The sequence below is a fragment of the Vespula pensylvanica genome, chromosome 2 (genome assembly GCF_014466175.1).
Source record: "Vespula pensylvanica isolate Volc-1 chromosome 2, ASM1446617v1, whole genome shotgun sequence".
Taxonomy (NCBI): domain Eukaryota; kingdom Metazoa; phylum Arthropoda; class Insecta; order Hymenoptera; family Vespidae; genus Vespula; species Vespula pensylvanica.
In genome coordinates, this window is record NC_057686.1 from 9,170,408 (window position 1) to 9,185,655 (window position 15,248).

Below are 15,248 nucleotides of genomic sequence, written 5' to 3' on the forward strand. Positions count from 1 at the left end.
CGTAGTCTGCGTTAGTAAACTCGGCGAGTCTATCGAGACGGAGCCGCATCTTCGTCATGTTCTCGAATAGGAAACGCGCGTCGTTAAACTGTAGTGGGAAACGAAACGGCCCAAGGAAAACGGGAAACGACAATGAAATTTCTATCAAGAATCAGCGTCGTCGTTATGAAACGAATGTACGACACGTCTCCGATCGAACTCGTGTTTACTCGCACGGATTCTTATAATCTTTCTCTCTTTTCCTCTTTCTCTTTAACTACTCCAACTAATCAACTTTCTAGAACGGTCACGGTACCAGTGCGGGTCCGTGACACGGAAGAAAAGTTCCGTTCGCGATTTAGGGCGGTGAAATGTACTGACAACACGCATCTTTCGTGGACGTTCGTTCGCGAGAGAAAGAAAGAGAAAGAGGAGAGGGGGGAGAAAGAGAAGGAGAGATAGAGAGAGGGACGGATGGTGGGAGAACGAGAGAGAGAGAGAAAACAAAAGAAGCAATGATCGTTAGCACGATGACATCGATAGTTGATTAGAACGTTCGTCGTGAGTCTCGTGGAAAAGGTTGGAGAATACATATCGGTAAGGCATGAAAGTGGGTCAGCTCAGAGCGGGCAGCAAGAGACGGAGAGGCAAGTTCAGGGGCAAACTGCAGCACGCCGCGTCTCGAGCACAGACTCTCTTCGTGCCTTAGGTTAGGTATCTCTTTCTCTTTCTCTCTTTCTTCCTTTTCCTCTACCTATCTCATTTTTTTTCCCTCGAAAAAAAGAAAGAGAGAAAGAAAAAAAGAAAAAGAGAGGGAGAAAAAGAAAAGAGGAAAGAGAGAGAGAGAGAGAGGAGATAGCCGATCTAACGGTCTACTCCGAGTTGCCTAGTTTTATTTTTTTACAGAACCCAAGCATCCATACGTTCCTCCTCATCCTCTTTTCTTATCCACCTTCCCCGATCCTCCTTCTCATGCGTGTACTCGCGTGACGTCCATAGCAAAGAAGAAAAATAGAAACAGAAAGAGAGAGCGATAGGCTTCCTTTCGTCTTCTCTTCTTTCATCATAATGGAGAGAGGAAAGAGAAGAGAGAGATGGGCCGACGTTAGCCTAGGTACACCTTTCCATCTACTTAGATGAAAGAGAGAAGGCAGGAGAGAAGAGAGAGTAGGTGGAAAAAGTTTCATGACACCTTTTCGGTTGAACTTGGCCCAGAAAGAAGAACGCCGTGGAAAGTGCAAGTGAACTTTCCTCTCGACGTTCACCGTTCGACTCTAACGCTCGTCTATGTGGCACGCTCAGCGATCCTCGCGAGTTTCTCGAACGTCTTTTCTACAGAAGGATCGTCTCGAGACCTTTCGACCTTTGAACTTTATCGCATCGATCCTCATTTTTACATAATTTTCACTATCGATCATCGCCGCCGAGATTAAAGTTCATCGTCTTAGTATTAATCCGTCATAATAAAATATTCATTTGAAGTGAAGCAATAGTATGACGGAAGCGCGTTCACGAGACTCGCATCAAAAAGTTAAACGAGATAGCGAGACTCGCGCGCGCAAAAAGATCGAGCGAGCGACGCGACCTCGGTGAAATCGTCGCGAAGGCCGCCGAGCGAGCGAATGTTACAGCGAGCCGATGTCAGTGCGAGTGCCAGAAGATATATTATATCGATTAGCGATAAAGCGCGCCGGAATAGACACGGGCAGACAGGTAGATCGGTGGGTTGGTCGGTAGGTGGGTGAAGTAGGTAGAAGAACGTGGGTTGTGTGCTGTGTAAAATTGTATATCCGTGTGCGTTCTCTTGCGAGATCGATCGATCGATCGATGATTTGAAAAAGAATATATGAATCGGGTATATATCAACAATTTATTCCGATCCGATTTGTTGGAACCGAGTTCTCTCTTCGAAGGTCGTTGACTGATCGAGTCGGCGAAATTCGAGGTTGGGACGACGAGCTTCCATGGAGAAATGTGTCCCTGACGAGGACATGCGATCTCGCCGTTTGCCAGGTTAGGGCGTGGTTTTCTATGCAGTTTTTGCTCGCCTAGAATGCACCAGGCGGCCTTCGCTAAGATCAGGATATTCCGCCGCTCCTACCCCGCGTTCTTCTCACTCTCTCTTACCCCGCCTACACCTAGCGGAACGTTTTCACCGTAAGAGACCTTTCGACTCTGGCAAAAATCGTTAGATCCGTTCCTCTTAACTTTCCATTATCTTTCGACGGTTTTCTCCTGCGGAGATCATTTTCAAAGAGAGTATGACCGTAGGTCACGATCCGACCGCGAAATATACAAGTCACGTTCCTTGAGAGTTTTCGAATAGACCGCGTTCGTAGCTGTCGTACTTACAAAATTTTTATCTTTATTTTCTCTGTGTATTTCAGAAGCCAACCAGCGACAACGTCACTGCCACTGTGGAACGCAGCCTCGAAAATACTGGTACGACCGATCATTTTGTCTACCGAGAAGAGTAGATCGACGTATTCGGGCAACGAACTTTCGGCTAAGAAAAAAAACAGAAAAATTTTTAAAAAGAGCAAGAAAATAAAAAGGAAAAGAAAAAGAAAAACGAATAAAAGAATGAAAACAATGCTTCGCACTGCCATTTGGATGATATCGGCTACCTAGTCGTTTCTTCTCCATTCTGTTCGACAGGAGGAACACTGCTCATGCACTTATGCGCACGCTCGATCACTCATCAACGAGGAGACCATCCACGTGCTTCTAGCGAACGTGGCATTAAGGATCGACATGTGTTACTATCCTTTTTTCTCTTTCTATTAATATTATTATTATTATTTTTATTATTATTATTATTATTATTATTATTACTATTATTATTATTATTTAAATTATAGAGGATACCTCGTAGGTACCATTCGTTGTATACGTTTTACAATTAGTCGTGTTATTAGGCGAGGTCGTATCTCTTCTAGTAGATACGGAGGAGGGGAAATGCCGCGAGTTACGCGCGATGCTTTTATTAACCTGCAACCGAGAAGCTGCCGGGTGTGAAGCCTCGTCCTTAACCTTTTCCCTGCTACTTTGTTTTACAACTGTTATTGCGGTCTCTGTAGGCACCTAGTGCCGTTACTGCTGTGCTCACTTACTATTCTCTCGCTACTGGAAGGAGTAGTACGCACACCAGGAAAGACGACGACGCGATCAACAAGCAATTCGAGAAATATATGTATTTACGTACATACATACACAACGCATAGTTCATACGTGTCATGAGACATATACACACACGTGCGCAGAAACAGACACAGCTCCTCGTTACTTTTTCGATCGTGCCTCTTCCTATTTTTTTTCTTGGATAGAACTAAAGAAAAGCGAAGAGGTTCTCGATAATCTTCAGTTTTTTCTTTTTCTCTTTCTTTATCTCTTTTTGTTTTTTTTCTGTTTTATACAATAATTTTTATTATTACTATTAAAAAGAAAGAATCGCTTGAGTGTTCATTGACCCGTTCGCTCGCACTCTCTCGATCGCGGAACGTACGCAAGAGAACATGCGAGATTTACACACTAGCACAAACGTGCGACTCGCACGTACACCGACGCTCATCCCTGAGAAAGAGAGAAGGAGAGAAAAAGAGTGCACGCAAGTACACACATATGGTCGCACGCACATACGTATGTATATATATATATGTGTATATGTATATATATATATATACACATATATATGTGTATACGTAAAGGCCGAGCGGCAGCACTTCTCGCGTCGTCAGGAAGCAGTTAACCGTGCACCCGTGCATTGTTACACATAACTTCTTTCCATCGCGTCTCGCGGTGTGTTGTAACGCGCGATCCACGCGTTTTAAAACCACGACAACCGCGTACTTTGCATTCTTCTCGCAATACGAACATCCACGCGAGTAAAAGGCCGCCGCTACTCTTTGTGTGCTACGTACGCACATTTGTGTGTGTGCACGCGCGCGCATGAGGCCCGTATGTGCTTGTACGCGCGTCTCTATTCGTTGCGGTCGCGTTCTCTGGACGATCATCTTTCTCTTTCTCTTCTCGCAATTCCTCGCGAGAACGATCTTCCACCAGTTTCTTTTCTATCTCTACATTTATATATATATATATATATATATATATATATATATGTATATATGTACATCCATATATATATATATGGATATACATATACGTAAACAATACACACAGCGCACACTCACGAACATACACGACACACGACAATGTGTACGAGTTACCGTATTTTTTCTTATTTTAAAGGACCGATCGATAAGCTACTCCTCGAGTAAATCGTTCGTCCTATCCTATCTTCTTATCTCTTCCTATTTTCTTTTACGCCGATTTTCTCCCTAAATATTTCATTATCAGTTTACTTATTTTATCACTTATTATTATTATTATTATTAATATTATTATTATTATTATTATTATTATTATTATTATTATTATTATTATTATTATTATTATTATTTTTATTATATTATTATATTATATCATTGCTATTTGTATTATTACATATCATCCATCAATTGTTTTGTCCTCTCTCTCTTTTAATTATTATCATGTGCTTAAGCAAATGTAGCAAAAACTTGTCGTTTGCATGATAATGGAACATAAGAGTAAAGTGCAAATTATAAAAATTTTGAACGAACGTGTGCTTCTGTGTACGTGTGTGTATCGACGCATGTGTGGCTGTTTAATTGAAAGCTGTTGGAAAGAAAGAGAGGGAGAAAGATGTGTAGATTGAAATGCTACTACACACGTTTATATATATAAAAAAAATCTAATAAAAAGATACGTATGCATTCATGTACCTTTTACTATTTCGAGAGAGATCGATGGCAAAAGATCGCGAGAAGATCGCTAGCTGGTGACGCGAGGTCAAATCATTGTATCTATATATATGCATATATATATATATATATTTATTTATATGTGTATATATATATATATATATATATCTTTCTTCTTTTCTCTCTTTCTCTCTCTCTCTTGTGGAACGAAGCCGTGTTATTCGCGAAGTCTGCGAGTCTTCGAAAGTTAATTCCGCCGTGTCACGATTCTTTCGACTTTACAGCGTGACCTTTCTATCTCGACACAAACTTGCGCGTGCTCGCCGTTCGTGTGTAAGAGTTTGTTACTTGAGATTACGTTTGGAACAAGAGCCGCCAAGTCGTTGTTTCTATTATTGACTCGTCCTTTCGCAGTCGTCTTCGTCGCTGCAAGGTGTGTCTGAACGTTACCCCGAGACTGTAAAAGGACTCGCTCTTTCGTGGCTCTTCGCTTCGTTGTTCTTCTCTTCCTTTCTTTTTCGTTTCTTTCTCCTTTGGAAATCTTTCGCTAAATTATTTTTGTTCCAACGATACGAGATCTTCTAATAAAGTCATAGTCTGTTCGTTTTCCATAAATAAATGGTAAGTGCAAAGAGGCAATAAAAAAATATAAAAAAAGACAAAAGAAACAAATGTTTTTCCTTCCTTCTTTCCTTCCTCCTTCTCGTCAGGCCACTTCCTTTGTCTCCTCCTTCAAGGATAACGCGACGTCCTACTATTTCGTCGTCCATGAACGACTTCTCAACTTTCTACGATAGAACATTTTCAGCGAGTCGTGAGGCCGTACGTCGTTTAACGAAACGCATGGACATATTGCATGTAGTATAGAAATATGAGTAGAAAGGTTAATCTACTCGCCGCAGAAGTAACTTTGCTACTGCGACCGTTAGATCCTTGAAGATTTTACAGTTCGTTCGTTTTCTAACGGCGAACAATCTTGCTAAACAATCTCGATCGCGAACATCTTCTCTCGTTATAGTGGGCACATTATCAGATATACTTTTTAAAATTGTCGTTGGATGTGGTCGGAAGGTCAACAAGAAAACAACAGTGAAGACTCGGTAACGTTTTCGTGCATGTACGTACGAGGACAACCGGCTGTAGCATCTTCGCGAGAGAGGATGAGCTTGAGACGCGTGAAATTTACCGAAGATCTCGAGAATAAACGCAATTTCTCCGTTAGTCAACGTTAAAATTTAACGAACTGATCAAATTTCAAGGAAGGTGGATAGCGATACGCGAGCGAGAGTCCATTCCCAAGGTAGGCGAGAGAACCTCATGAGGAAAGGCTCGGGTACCAGCGAACGTCGCGCTACTAATCACGACGTATCGGCGCCGATCGGCGAATGGGCCACGTGCCACGCACTTCTCTTTTGTTTTTGCAGACCTGCAGGCATCTCTCGGCACTAGGTTACTAGGTTCTCTCTTCTCGGGTTGCTCGACTCTCCTTCCCCTGCTGCTGCTGGTACGCTGGTACCCCCACTATCTCATCGCTCGACTCCCTACTCGTCCTCTCCTCTCCCGCTCTCTCTCTTTTCCACTCTTCTCCCTTATCTCAGATATTCCGACTTCTTCTTTCCCTCCCGTTTGTCTCTCCACCATTCTCGTGTCGTCCTTACGAGCCAAGGTGCTCGAAAGATACGATGGTCCAAGGAGAAAACACAATTATTCGTTCTTCTCGGCTCTTCGAGATGACTCTTCTTTAATCGTTTTTTCTCTTCGATGTTCTGTCTATATCAGGGAGAAAGAAAACAACTCCGATCGAAATTATTGAAAATTGTAGAAAAAAAGTTGCACGAGCCGATTTGCGTTGCGAACGACATCGACAGGCAAAGTCGAGGACGCGTCCCTGGATTCTTGCAAGAAATCGCGATTAGTCTAGTAGAGAACTTTTTCTTTTACCTCGTGGAAAAACGGACATTTTTTTCATACATTCATCGCATTGCCGAAGTAAATTGCTGGCAAGTTTTAATGCGTTCGAACGCTATACTCATGTAAATTTTAATATATTCAATCGTTCGCTTTCTGTTTACCGTCAAATATAAAAAAAAAAAAAAAAATTAGAATTAATCGTTTGTGATAAGATCACTGCGATAACTCGTATACGAAAAACCGATTTGGCGATTGAGGCGAGAAGATATTTGGCCAAACGTTTGCGACGATTAATCGATGCGACGTCTCCTTCTTCACCTCTTTTTCTCTTTATTTCATTTCATTTTTCTTTTCGTTCCTCTCGAATGACGTCCTTGTTTCTCGCGTAGTAACCTTCGCGCATCGTTGGTCAGTATTTTTAGTATAATATTTCAGGTATATCCGAAATTTTTCGTGATACCGTTAAGGGTCTGCCTTAAGAAAAGACAAATCTATGTCCTCGAACACCTCAGCAAGGTGCACCGTAAACGCATAAATATGCTTCGACGACAAAAAAGGTCAGCTAAATTTGCAAACGACGTTAAATTACGGTACGCGACCTTGCATCGTGCATTCCTTCGCGACCGTTTCCATATTGTTCTTCTTCTTCCTCTTTTTATCCTTTCTTTTGTATCTTTCTCTTATTACTTCTCTTTAATATATAACAATATCCTTAGAAGTAAAATCATTACGAATCTAGGTGCTCTTTCCTCTCTTTACTTTCACGCGTTATCCGATATAGACCACGAAATCAATGTAATCCGTCACGGTGCGGCAACTGAGTGGAATTTTACGTTCACCGTCGGAAAAAAATTTTAAGTTTATACCGTAGATGTATCTTAGATGTTTCCTCTATCTTATGTTGTACCTTTTAACATAACAGAATCTGCAAAGGATAAGTATGATTAAATGGCCCTTCTTCCAATTTTTGTTCTCATCCTTTGTTAAACAATATTTTTTATCTGAAACACCATTCTGTGAAATTTCGAATTTCTATCTTTCCGTTTAAAAATAACATGGTAATAAAAACTCGAAATTTTATCATTTTTTTAATTACTACTTAAAATATTTAAATGAAAAAAAGGAACAATAATTACATATTAAACTTACTTCATATATTTCTTTCAGAACTGTTATTGAAGGTAGGAAAAAATAATTTATTTTTTAAGAAGGACCCATTAAAAAATCAAGAATAATACTCTATTATTTACCTATTATCGGTAAAAGTTTCAGAGAAATCAAGTTGGTGGAACATACTTAAAAAATTAAAAGACATTAAATGTTCAATATAGGTAATATAAAAAATAAATATTTATTTTTATAATTCCATAACAAAAATGGTCTAATAAAACAAATGCCGAAATAAGGATTGTTAGATATTAGAAATGGAACGATGCGTTACAGATAGAACTTTATTATATCTCATTATAGAATACGTCCAAAACAAAAGAAAATGAAACAAAAAACCGTTGAGGCCAATCATTACAACTTCCTTCGACAATCCGTAACTGTCGGTTGGTTACCAACTATCTAATGTCCCTCCTCAACGACCGTTTTCATTTTTTTTTATAAATCCAATTTTGTTACATAATAGTTTTAACTTTGTTCAGTAAGTAACTGTAATCTAAAAAAAGTTCAGTAACTATAATCTAAAATTAATCTACCTTCTAAATTGAAATTTTGTTATGTAATGGAATTTTGGTTCTATGTGATATCTATATGTTTTGTACATTTTATAGTAGAAGTTAGTTTCATACAGCTTTGTAAACTGTTAGTTTTATATAACCTTAGGCTTTGTTTATACAAAACCAAAATCTTGCTCTAATCGTCTAAGCCTTTTGTCAAACTTCTGTGAGTACGATGTATTCCGCTTTTGTAAATAAGAGTGCTATGCATATTTGTTTTTTACTTATCGAATTAATAGAAGCGACATTAAATATCCACTGTTATACTTTCCATTTATCCAATTTTGCATCCATTTTGCATTTACGTATTCTACAAGATATTTTCTCTTCTACCGTCACATTATTTTAATTTATAATGAATTATTGCCTTCAAATATCTCGGTACTCTTTTCATTTTGATCCAGCCTATATTTCCGGCATTTTTAATCTTTTTACTTAAGATTATGACATTTATAGTGATATATGGTTTTGGTACGATATACATTGATGCTCCTATCAATTTCTCATTGTTCTTCATATAGGGTCCTTCATCTTTTATCTTTTGTAGTATATCTAATGGTACGCTAGTAACTTTACAGTCTTACGATCCGTATATATTAAATACCTTTCTTATATAAGATTAATATAGAAAATTTCATTTTTATTTCTTTCTATTTGTATAACAAAATATAATTTACGTTTTCGAAATTAGTTATATAAAACGTTTTATCTAATACATTTCGCATAATATCGTATCTTTTTCTATATTTTCTGCAATCAAAATATCAACTTATATTATAAGTGTACTTACCATCTCTAAGTGTTATATGTAAACAATCGATCCGTTTTGCTTTAATTAAATTTTGTTTTTTTGTAAAATTTTGTCGTCCCAGGTTTTATTCCATCCTTTTTCCAGTTATTAGTCTATATAATTTTTAATTAAAGCTCCCTCCTTTCTTAAATTTACAAACTTTCAGTTCGTTAGCTTCATATTATGAAGTTATGAAATATATAAATGCTTTATTGTTTCATATATATTATTTCGGTTAACTTTCTTTTAAGGAATGCATTTTTTACATCATAATGCTGGACGATCGACTTAATTCTTCCAACAGTTGAAAGTATTGTAGGAACTGATTGGTTTCATGACTGTGCAAACTCTTGCTTATAATCAATTTCGTATTTTTGATTATATCCTTGATTAAATGCACTTTATATATAAAAATCTTTCCTTCTGTATCTAATTTTAATTTGTAAACCAATTTATATCCAATTAGATAAGGTAAATTCGCCGAAGTCTATATTTCATTTTGTTTAAATAACGTAATTTCTTCATCTATCGCTGTTTTCCATTTATGTTTGCTTGGTCTTGATAACGCTTTCTCAATAATTTTAAATTCAGGTATGTCAACTTTAGCCAATTTTATCGTATATTCTAATCGCACGAAAGATATAGCTTTATTTATTCAATCGGATCTCCTTATTTGCTTTTCATCTTTATCTTTCTTTATACGATACTTATGTGCTTCCTTTTCTATTGCGGAATGTCGTCTTCTATATCAGCGTTTCCCAAATAAGTTCTATGACGGAACACTTTACAAATCTTGAAATTTTAATAGAACGTATCGATTATTTTATTGAATAGATACATATTAATAATAAATAAATTAAGCAAGTAAATATAAGAGTAAAAACAAACATTTATTTTTAAATATTATATAAAACGAAACATATGAAAATAATAAAATAATATTAATTTGCATAATTTTTTACGAAATATTTATTGCCATCCGGTGAACATAGTTTGAGAAATGCTGCTTTATATTAACTTATGGTTATATATCAATCTATTCCTTTATCTAGAAACTTTTCATCTCTGCTTATCGTGATTTTGACTGTATCTTTGTCCAAAAGTCTGTATGCTTTTGTATGACGAATATGCGGCAAATAATAGTTCTTTTGTATTATGATCTAGTTTTTTACAAAAATATGAATAATTTTGAAATCTGATTTCTTGAAATACCATTTAGCCACAGATATCTTATCAGTGGCTTTAATTGAAAGTCTATTCTGTAAATAATTAGTTGTTACTACAACTTTTTTACAATATTTATTATTAAAATTTGTATCTATTAACATACACCTTGTTATTTTTATTAAATATTTATTCTTTCGTTCTACAACATCGTTTTCTTACGGTGAATATGTTGTAGTATATATTGAGTTTTAATACAATTATCTTTAAAAAAGTCCCTTAATTTTTTGCTCTTAATCTTCTTCTCGATCAAATCTTATCATTTTAAGTCTTTTATCAAATTTAGTTTCTACTTGAGCTTTATTTTTTAATTCTTTCACAAATTTCAGATTCTCTATTCAGCAAATATGTTCATTTATTAATTTCCCTTTTAACGTATTAAAAATTTTGTTTTGTTCTTTAATACTGTTATTAAAGCGTTATAATAAGCTACATTGTAACTTCGCTGTAAACATTTTATCATTTACTGTTTTTTTGAGAGCCAATAATTTATTTACCATATTTTACATACAATTTATATGTTTTTCATATCACCGTTCTTCGATAATTTACGGCTACATATTTTCTTTAAAAGAAATTCCTTATTTGTCAGCGATGTCTTTTGATAATAAATCCTTAAAATTTCTTATGCATCCTTAGCAGTTTCAACATTCCGGATATGAATGAGCTGATTATCCTCAACGAGAAGTCCGATCATCGCTGTAGACTTTCTATCATTCCTTGATCATGGTTTATTCTATCTTGTACCGGCCTAATCTTATCTACCTCAGACTTTTCATAAACCTTATTTTATTAATAGCAATTGTACCTTTTATTACCAAACCTGATAATTTTTATTATTTCATTTCGCTATTTTTATATACCTATTATCAATTTTGTTTTCTTTATTTTCTTTACTTCCTTAAAATGTTCATCACCTATAGTTTAATCTGTTAAATATAAAAAAAAAGGAATGATGCGTTACAACTTTATTATACCTTATAACAGAATACGTTCAAAACAAAAAATAATGATACCTTGTTCGCGTGTAGCTATAATTATTTATTAGTTATCATATTGTCATTATAAATAAAAAATTATTAAATCATCTGAAATATAGAGTATTTAATTCACTTATTTAATTCAATTGATACAACGGTGAAAATAGTCGATAAAAATTAGTTTATTAACTGTAGTTTAATTTAAGCTCATAACATTATAACGAGATAATTAAAGAATATTATTTTTATATTATTTTTATATTATCTTGTTTTGTTTACAATTTTTACTTAAACATTTATTTTGTTAAGCCATTTCTTGTTTCTTTTTGTGAAATTATAAAAATAAATGTTTATTATCTATAGATATATTGAATTTTTTATTGCTTTTTAATTTTTTAACTTATGTTCCACAAAGCCGGTTTTTCTGAAACTTTTATGCATGACAGATAAATAATGTAGTATTATTTTTTATTCTTTTAGAGGGGTCTCACTCAAATGGTTGTTTGTCAAAGCTATCCTGAAAATATAAATTCTTTTTTTCTTCTCTTTTTTGATTATTGATTTATAATTCTGAAAAAATATGAAATAAAGTTAATATGTGACTACATTTCCTTTCTTTTCCATTTAAATATCTTACATAGTAATCGAAAAAACCTAAGATTTAAAGCTTTCATTTCTAATATTATTCTTGAACAAGGAAGTAGAGATTCGAAATTTCTCAAATGGTGTTTTAGGCAAAAAAGAATTGTTTAGCAAAACAATAATTACAAAAATTGACACAAGGATCACTTTTTTATACTCATCTTATTAGACTCTTTCTTTGAGAAAGAAAGAGAAACTATGAAAGGTAAGTACATTGTTTCCTACTACAAACGAAAAACATTTCGAAATTCGACAATTTGTTCTCATTCAAAAATATTATATCTCTTTTAGTTGTACGTTCTAATGAAGCAAATTTTTGATAGAACAATAGGGAATTTGATAGTCTTAGCTTTATTTTTGCTGAATGTCATACGATAGCACGATCAATCAATCCAACAAAAGATAAACAATGCACATTTTATAGAATATCGTATGTTTATCGTCGTGTTGGTTGATCACACGATTTTGTCGTCGTATGACATCCAGCAAAGAAGAACATTACACTGCAATAAGTTAATGCATGTATTTCGTTGGAGGAGAAAGTAAGATGAAAAGGAATAAAAAAATGAAAATTGACCATTTACGTTCAGAATTAGCCGTGAACCGTCACAATGGTTAAATTGCTCCGCAATATAATGACTTTATAGAGAATTTTTTGAATCCCCTATCTGTTATATACTTTTTAAAATTTGCTCATCATGGTTGATCGAAATACGGCTTGACCAAATAACACAATTAATTTTTTATTGGCATTCTCGAGATCACGATCATAAATTATCTTCAAAAATTGTGGGTCATATATCGGGAATTTTTAAAGTATAAATATACTTTACGACAATCGATCTTTACGAACGTCCTCGTTACATCCATTAGTACGAATCCGTTTATTATTAGCAGATTTTTTTGATAAATAACGAAGAAAATAAATTACTTGAAAAGAATATGTGAATGCTAATCATTCCCACCTTTCTCCGCAGATAACTCGTATAGCGGTATCATTTAGAAAAGGTTCGATTTTGATGGTCGGTTTAACGTAATTCCTTACCGATGGGCCGACCCACTTTTTCTGGGGACTATGAGAACGAAAAGAACCGAAGACGTTTGTTGGGAACGGCGGTCCCCGAAACGCGGAAGCAGCGCGTAGATTACATGGACTACAGTTAGATGAAGATGAGGGTCTTCAGGAAGCGCTAGGAAAAGAAGAGGAAGAAGAAAAAGAAAGAAAGAAAGAAAGAAAGAAAGAAAGAAAGAAGGAAAAAAAGAAGTTCCACCACCAGCAGAAGCAACGGACACGATCTTAAGGGCAGCTTGCGAACGAACTTGGTTGACCTAACGGTATTCCTCTAACCGCCCTTGCTTAGTGCAGAGGATTAAAAAAAGCGAATGAAAAAAAAATTGGAGGGTACCCTCAACCCTTCCGCATACCACAGGCATATACACCATTCGGTGGAAAGTACCTTTCTCGACCGATTTTACCTATCCATCGTGAAGAACCTTTTTCTCCAATTATCTTCACCTTTTCCAGCTGCTTGGAAATTCGCCAGCTGTCTTGGACCCGCTTCCGGCTCTCGGAAACGATTTCTTTAATGGTACGATTATTTTATTGTTACGTCATATGTATCTTCTATACGTATACAGCTCATGCGAAGAGCAACCCTATATTTTTAAGCTTTTAACAAACAGGAAAAGTTGTCGCTTTGTATAATTATAACTATTTCGTGTTAAGACGTTCCAAGTCGCTTAGAATCGCGGCGAAGAAAGGAAAGGCGACTTTCAAGGATGGATGTAACTACTCTCTCCGAGATTATCCCAAGGTGTCCTTTTACACAGTGTGTACGTATCTTAACCAAAGTGTCGTCGACGAGTCAAGGAGTAGGGCCGAACGCCACGACGATTCGTTTGTCTTTTCCTTGGTGAGAGCATCTTCCATATCACTTTCGGTTTTAAGGAAGTCTCCCGAGGCGTCCGCGTAGGAATGCATAAAATCCGTGACGACACCACGAAGGAATCTCCTTTCGAATCCTCGAGGAGCGAGGACGTTGAAGGCTCAAAGGCTTGCTGCTCGCACTGTAGTTGTCCGTTCTATCCAACGACACGATAAGATCGTCTTCCTTCGCTATAGAAATGAACGCGTAAAGTATTTAAAAGCTCGGAGAATCTATTCTATCGGTCCAAAAAAGTTTTAAGTGTACCTTATTTTATCTAGTTTCTATTGTTTTGGATTGTTCAAGGAGTTCGAAAACAATCGGATAAATCTCAGCTACGTTTCATACTTTGTCCAGGTATCTGTTATCAGGGTGTTATATCTCTAATAATCTTTATTATTTTTTAATACTAGCTCCTTTCAATTATATCTTTTTTTTTTATTAATGAAACCTCGTTCCAGTACCATAAAATTTGTTTGTTTCTCTCTTTCTTCTATCTTCTAGTTCAACGAAGGAAGAATGCATCGTAAGACGCCGATTGGAGCTCTCGCGAGCGAGGAGCTCACTGACCCTTGAAAACATGTGGATAAGGAGAGGATTCCTCCGATGTTCTAAGCACTTCGTGCTCGGCCGATGCCCGAGAGAAACGGCGGAAGTTAACGAAGGAGATAGTAAAAAATCGTATCGATGATGGCCTAACTATAATTTCCATGCTTACTGTGTTTTACGATTCAATTTTTCAATGTTTTTCAACGAAGACGTTCGCAAAAAGTTTCGTCCCGATCAATCGCACTGATTGGCGACTCCTCGTCGCGTTATTGGTGGTCTCGAATCATCACGGAGAAAAGAGGACCGTCCGAAATATACGGATTTCATTAGCAAACACGAGTTCCATTGATCGGCGTCGTAAATATGGCGTCCTACTGTAATCGGCCGTGTCGCCGTGTGGTGTCTCGACGTTTCCGATTAGAGCAGCCCACCAAAGAAACCAGAAGAATTCGTTAATGGCGCTCGATCCTCGCTTTTCGTCCCTTTTTTTCTTCCTTTCTTTCTTTCTACTTCTCAATATAGTATCGTCATTTAAGTTTAATCCTTCAAATACGGCATTTGTATTTACCTCTTAATCTACAAAAATCAATATTTTATTTATGCAGAATTTATCTACTTTACTAAATTTTATAATAAATTGTCTAATAGTGGTTTTCTTAGTAACGCGTTACATAAAAAGCACTCCCTTTTTTTAGTTCATATAAATACAAGTCAATCTAAAACAGACGAGTCTTAAGAGGGAC

The 15,248-nt window shown here is 36.1% G+C and overlaps 1 long non-coding RNA gene across 1 annotated transcript; it reads left to right on the forward strand.

Moving 5' to 3' along the window:
• Window positions 1-1,603: 1,603 nt before the first annotated feature.
• Window positions 1,604-2,869, forward strand: LOC122638049. The gene is made up of 2 exons (XR_006329341.1): window positions 1,604-1,992; window positions 2,367-2,869. It is a non-coding gene; the product is annotated as an uncharacterized LOC122638049 (long non-coding RNA).
• The last annotated feature ends 12,379 nt before the right edge of the window (window positions 2,870-15,248 follow it).